Source organism: Coregonus lavaretus (assembly GCF_964263955.1).
Source record: "Coregonus lavaretus genome assembly, chromosome: 7".
Lineage (NCBI taxonomy): Eukaryota > Metazoa > Chordata > Actinopteri > Salmoniformes > Salmonidae > Coregonus > Coregonus lavaretus.
Window position 1 is genome coordinate 7,739,987 of NC_139994.1, and position 6,968 is coordinate 7,746,954.

The 6,968-nt window shown below is 42.7% G+C and overlaps 1 pseudogene across 1 annotated transcript in view; it reads left to right on the forward strand.

Moving 5' to 3' along the window:
* The first annotated feature begins 415 nt into the window (after positions 1-415).
* LOC311131862 (tax1-binding protein 1 homolog B-like) overlaps positions 416-6,968 on the forward strand; it is a 34,717-nt pseudogene continuing 28,164 nt past the window's right edge. The window contains exon 1 of the transcript XR_014615355.1: positions 416-604. The product of XR_014615355.1 is annotated as a tax1-binding protein 1 homolog B-like (transcript). The remainder of the gene's footprint in view (positions 605-6,968) is intronic.

Consider the following 6,968-nt stretch of genomic DNA (forward strand, 5'->3'; position numbering starts at 1 on the left):
TAAATTTGGACTTTCATGTTTTGGCGCTCATGCCCTTCAGCTCTTTGCTGCTATACTATAACGTAGTGTGTTTTCTAGTTAACGTGATCTTATGCAGTCTGACGTTTGCCATCATATTGTTATTTCAACATGCGTAGGCAGGCTTGGAATTCTTCCATGTTACATCTCCGTTCACTGCAGCCTACAGGTAGATCTAACAACCTAACAGCGGGGCTCGATCAATTCAAATCTTATTGTAAATGGGTCAAATGTACATTTGATACGATACATTTGAGGTGTGTATCTATGTGTGTGAGAGAGAGGAGAAAATATGCATGCCTGACCAGACCATATCCCTTCACTATTTTCTCTCCATATTCTCTCACTTCCTTATTTCCCCAGCAGGTCAGACAAATGAAGTGACAAGCAGGATATGATGTCCTCCTTCCAGGTGGTGGGCTCTTCGCCCAGCAGTGGCATCGGTGTCATGGAAACATCAAACTTTGCCCATGTCATCTTCCAGAACGTTAGGAAGAGCTTCCTGCCCCAGGAGGCACTGGAGTGTCGCTACACCCTCACCTCCTACATCACCCCCAACCCCAAAGACTGGGTGGGCATCTTTAAGGTAACAAACACACCCTACATCACACCTTAAGAGTTTTTATCTTCGCTCTGCTGATGAATGTTTTTCTCCGCTCATACAGGAGTAATAAACGCCTAGTTCACTAATTTTGTGGATTTGTTTTTTATTATAATACTTTTTTAAATATATATATACACTACCGGTCAAAAGTTTTAGAACACCTACTCATTCAAGGGTTTTTCTTTATTTTTACTATTTTCTACATTGTAGAATAATAGTGAAGACATCAAAACTATGAAAGAACACATATGGAATCATGTAGTAACCAAAAAAGTGTTAAACAAATCAAAATATATTTTATATTTGAGATTCTTCAAATAGCCACCCTTTGCCTTGATGACAGCTTTGCGCACTCTTGGCATTCTCTCAACCAGCTTCATGAGGTAGTCACCTGGAATGCATTTCAATTAACAGGTGTGCCTTCTCAAAAGTTAATTTGTGGAATTTCTTTCCTTCTTAATGTGTTTGAGCCAATCAGTTGTGTTGTGACAAGGTAGGGGGTGGTATACAGAAGATATCCCTATTTGGTAAAAGACCAAGTCCATATTATGGCAAGAACAGCTCAAATAAGCAAAGAGAAACGACAGTGCATCATTACTTCAAGACATAAAGGTCAGTCAATACGGAACATTTCAAGAACTTTGAAAGGTTCTTACATTTACATCATTTAGCAGACGCTCTTATCCAGAGCGACTTACAAATTGGTGCATTCAACTTATGATAGCCAGTGGGACAACCACTTTTTTTGGGGGGGGGAGAGGGGGGGGGGTAGAAGGTTTACTTTATCCTATTCCAGCTATTCCTTAAAGAGGTGGGGTTTCAAGTGTCTCCGGAAGGTGGTGAGTGACTCCGCTGTCCTGGCGTCGTGAGGGAGCTTGTTCCACCATTGGGGTGCCAGAGCAGCGAACAGTTTTGACTGGGCTGAGTGGGAACTGTGCTTCCGCAGAGGTAGGGGGGCCAGCAGGCCAGAGGTGGATGAATGCAATGCCCTCGTTTGGGTGTAGGGACTGATCAGAGCCTGAAGGTACGGAGGTGCCGTTCCCCTCACAGCTCCGTAGGCAAGCACCATGGTCTTGTAGCAGATGCGAGCTTCAACTGGAAGCCAGTAGAGTGTGCGGAGGAGCGGGGTGACGTGAGAGAACTTGGGAAGGTTGAACACCAGACGGGCTGCAGCATTCTGGATGAGTTGTAGGGGTTTAATGGCACAGTCTACACACAGACCGCATGAGAGAAGATAGAGACAGTTCGTGGATCACCACTTTATTTTAAGAATGTGAAATGTCAGAATAATAGTTGAGAGAATGATTTATTTCAGCTTTTATTTCTTTCATCACATTCCCAGTGGGTCAGAAGTTTACATACACTCAATTAGTATTTGGTAGCATTTACTTTAAATTGTTTAACTTGGGTCAAACGTTTCGGGTAGCCTTCCACAAGCTTCCCACAATAAGTTGGGTGAATTTTGGCCCATTCTTCCTGACAGAGCTGGTGTAACTGAGTCAGGTTTGTAGGCCTCCTTGCTCGCACACACTTTTTCAGTTCTTCCCACAAATGTTCTATAGGATTGGAAGTATGCTTTCGGTCATTGTCAATTTGGAAGACCCATTTGCAACCAAGCTTTAACTTCCTGACTGATGTCTTGAGATGTTGCTTCAATATATCCAACTAATTTTCCTTCCTCATGATGCCATCTATTTTGTGAAATGCACCAGTCCCTCCTGCAGCAAAGCACCCCCACAGCATGATGCTGCCACCCCCGTGCTTCACGGTTGGGATGGTGTTCTTCGGCTTGCAACACCCCCTTTTTCCTCCAAACATAACGATGGTCATTATGGCCAAACAGTTCTATTTTTGTTTCATCAGACCAGAGGACATTTCTCCAAAAAGTACAATCTTTGTCCCCATGTGCAGTTGCAAACCGTAGTCTGTCTTTTTTATTGCGGTTTTAGAGCAGTGGCTTCTTCCTTGCTGAGCGGCCTTTCAGGTTATGTCGATATAGGACTCGTTTTACTGTGGATATAGATACAGTGGGGAAAAAAAGTATTTAGTCAGCCACCAATTGTGCAAGTTCTCCCACTTAAAAAGATGAGAGAGGCCTGTAATTTTCATCATAGGTACACGTCAACTATGACAGACAAATTGAGAATTTTTTTCTCTCCAGAAAATCACATTGTAGGATTTTTTATGAATTTATTTGCAAATTATGGTGGAAAATAAGTATTTGGTTACCTACAAACAAGCAAGATTTCTGGCTCTCACAGACCTGTAACTTCTTCATTAAGAGGCTCCTCTGTCCTCCACTCGTTACCTGTATTAATGGCACCTGTTTGAACTTGTTATCAGTATAAAAGACACCTGTCCACAACCTCAAACAGTCACACTCCAAACTTCACTATGGCCAAGACCAAAGAGCTGTCAAAGGACACCAGAAACAAAATTGTACATTTTACATTTACGTCATTTAGCAGACGCTCTTATCCAGAGCGACTTACAAATTGGTTCATTCACCCTATAGCCAGTGGGATAACCACTTTACAATTATTATTATTATTATTTTTTTTATTTGGGGGGGGGGGGGGGGGTAGAAGGATTACTTTATCCTATCCCAGGTATTCCTTAAAGAGGTGGGGTTTCAAATGTCTCCGGAAGGTGGTGAGTGACTCCGCTGTCCTGGCGTCGTGAGGGAGCTTGTTCCACCATTGGGGTGCCAGAGCAGCGAACAGTTTTGACTGGGCTGAGCGGGAACTATGCTGGGAACTATTGTAGACCTGCACCAGGCTGGGAAGACTGAATCTGCAATAGGTAAGCAGCTTGGTTTGAAGAAATCAACTGTGGGAGCAATTATTAGGAAATGGAAGACATACAAGACCACTGATAATCTCCCTCGATCTGGGGCTCCACGCAAGATCTCACCCCGTGGGGTCAAAATGATCACAAGAACGGTGAGCAAAAATCCCAGAACCACACAGGGGGACCTAGTGAATGACCTGCAGAGAGCTGGGACCAAAGTAACAAAGCCTACTATCAGTAACACACTACGCCGCCAGGGACTCAAATCCTGCAGTGCCAGACGTGTCCCCCTGCTTAAGCCAGTACATGTCCAGGCCCGTCTGAAGTTTGCTAGAGTGCATTTGGATGATCCAGAAGAGGATTGGGAGAATGTCATATGGTCAGATGAAACCAAAATAGAACTTTTGGGTAAAAACTCAACTCGTCGTGTTTGGAGGACAAAGAATGCTGAGTTGCACCCAAAGAACACCATACCTACTGTGAAGCATGGGGGTGGAAACATCATGCTTTGGGGCTGTTTTTCTGCAAAGGGACCAGGACGACTGATCCGTGTAAAGGAAAGAATGAATGGGGCCATGTATCGTGAGATTTTGAGTGAAAACCTCCTTCCATCAGCAAGGGCATTGAAGATGAAACGTGGCTGGGTCTTTCAGCATGACAATGATCCCAAACACACCGCCCGGGCAACGGAGGAGTGGCTTCGTAAGAAGCATTTCAAGGTCCTGGAGTGGCCTAGTCAGTCTCCAGATCTCAACCCCATAGAAAATCTTTGGAGGGAGTTGAAAGTCCGTGTTGCCCAGCGACAGCCCCAAAACATCACTTCTCTAGAGGAGATCTGCATGGAGGAATGGGCCAAAATACCAGCAACAGTGTGTGAAAACCTTGTGAAGACTTACAGAAAACGTTTGACCTGTGTCATTGCCAACAAAGGGTATATAACAAAGTATTGAGAAACTTTTGTTATTGACCAAATACTTATTTTCCACCATAATTTGCAAATAAATTCATAAAAAATCCTACAATGTGATTTTCTGGATTTTTTTTCTCATTTTGTCTGTCATAGTTGACGTGTACCTATGATGAAAATTACAGGCCTCTCTCATCTTTTTAAGTGGGAGAACTTGCACAATTGGTGGCTGACTAAATACTTTTTTCCCCCACTGTACATCCACAGGTACACCTCCAATTGACTCAAATGATGTCAATTAGCCTATCAGAAGCTTCGAAAGCCATGACATCATTTTCTGGAATTTTCCATGCTGTTTAAAGGCACAGTCAACTTAGTGTATGTAAACTTCTGACCCACTGGAATTGTGATACAGTGAATTATAAGTGAAATAATCTGTCTGTAAACAATTGTTGGAATAATTACTTGTCATGCACAAAAAGTATAGTTTGTTAACAAGACATTTGTGGAGTGGTTGAAAAACAAGTTTTAATGACTCCAACCTAAGTGTATATAAACTTCCGACTTCAACTGTTGCTCTATCCGGTTGATGTTTATAGCAGTCTTGAAAGTATGCCTTATGTACTTTGAAGAACTAGTCAAAATGATTTCGTCCAACAGCTCTGCAGCATACTTAGCCAGCTAGCTAGTAGCCTAGCTAAATAGGATGACTCAAAGACAGTATTTTATGGCGAGCACAAAGTCATCAAATTAAAACTAAGTAATATACACAACTGAAATATGTTATTATTTCAGAGTAATGTCCTCTTTTTCTAATGATGTCTACCCAATGTGGACCTGACAGAGACAATGGAATGTTTCAATGTTTTGGCAATTGAATGTTCACAATTTTTGGCTTTGAATTTCCATTAAAAAGCTCTAAAATCATTTTTATGTCATTATTTCATAATGCATTTAATGCTTTAAAAAATGTAAACCGAAATCAAAGACATTATTATTTTTTATTAAACGAACCGAAACCAAACCGACCTCAAGAAGCACTAATCACTCAGCACTATTAGCCACTGACAACCGAAAGATTGCTAACTGTCTGAAATGTAGCTAGTAAGCTAGCTAGCTCACTGGCCAGGCAATATCCACTAGCCAGCTAATTGTGGATGCATGATCAGCCAACACCCAAGAGTGGAAGCACTGGAATTACATAAATTGCAGCTAATTTGGTAATTGGGTAGATGTAGCAGTCATGGCATTACTAGGCAGACTGAGTTTGCTGCCTGTCATTCCAGCTCATACAACCAGGCTAATGGGACTACTTGATCTATGTAGCATAGTGACACACCAAAATTCAGAGGAGTATTGGAGGGTACGTTAATGTCAGAAGATAACCGCACTCTTGCGACCAAGAAATGCTAGCTTTTTAAGTGAAAAATATAGAAAATAAAATGTTGGGATCTGTTTTATAAGCGCATTAATGCTTACTCATGACCCACAAACTAAAAGATAGGCCATTAGGCCTCCTCACGTCTTTCCTCTTTCATCAACCTGATTCTCTTCTCCCTGTTTCCTTCCACAGACATTTTTCCAGTAGCTGTGGTGTGGCTATTTAATGTGCAGAGGGAGGTGGGGGAGGCAGGGAGAACAGACAGGTCTTGCTGGGGGGTATTTTCTGCTCTGTCTCTCTGATCTACCCCCCCCCCCCCCCCCCACACACACATCCTTATTTATTTCTCTCTCTTTCCATTTCTCTCTTCCACCTCTCCCTTTCTTGTTGCCCCCTCCCACTCTCCTCTCTTTCATCAGGGCCATCAAATCTCACACTTAATTAACAGGAAATGTGAACGAGGAAACGTAATGTCTCATAAAGACACAAAGCAAGCATTTTATAATCCTTTAAGAAGTTACTTCAAATCCACCCAGTTCAATTAAAAATTAATAACGTTTATTTGGAAAATGTAGATTGGTTAATCTGCGCTAATGAAATCTCTGTGATGGTGAAGCCTCATGTGAGGGTACTATGTGAGGGTCTTTCTCTCTCTGTGTTTTGTGTATGTGTGTGTGTGGATGTGGGTGTGTGATAATGAACTGTATATTTCCGCAGCTAGGGGTGATTGGCTTTACCCATGAAAAGCTTGGCATAAAAGAGTGAAACTCAACCACAGGAGAAATTATCAAAAAACTTATTTTTTTTCAACCCCTCCCTCCCTCCCTCCCTTTTCACCCTTCTCATTTTTCCCCTAATGCTTTTCTCTTGTGCCATGACACTTTTCACACACCCCCGCCTCTCGCTGTGTGTGTGTGACACTGTGTGTGTGTGTGTGTGTGTCACTGTGTGTATGTGTGATTGCACTACTGAGAGAGCTCCAGACATCTAGTACAGGCTGTTTGGGCACTTACTCACACTACCCTTGATACACACACACACACACAACACACACACAGTAACGCACACACACACACACGCACACACACACACACACACACACACACACACACACACACACACACACACACACACACACAACACACACACACACACACACACACACACACACACACACACACACACACACACACACACACACACACACACACACACACAACACACACACAGTGACGCACACAGACAGTCACACCACAGTGAGGCACACC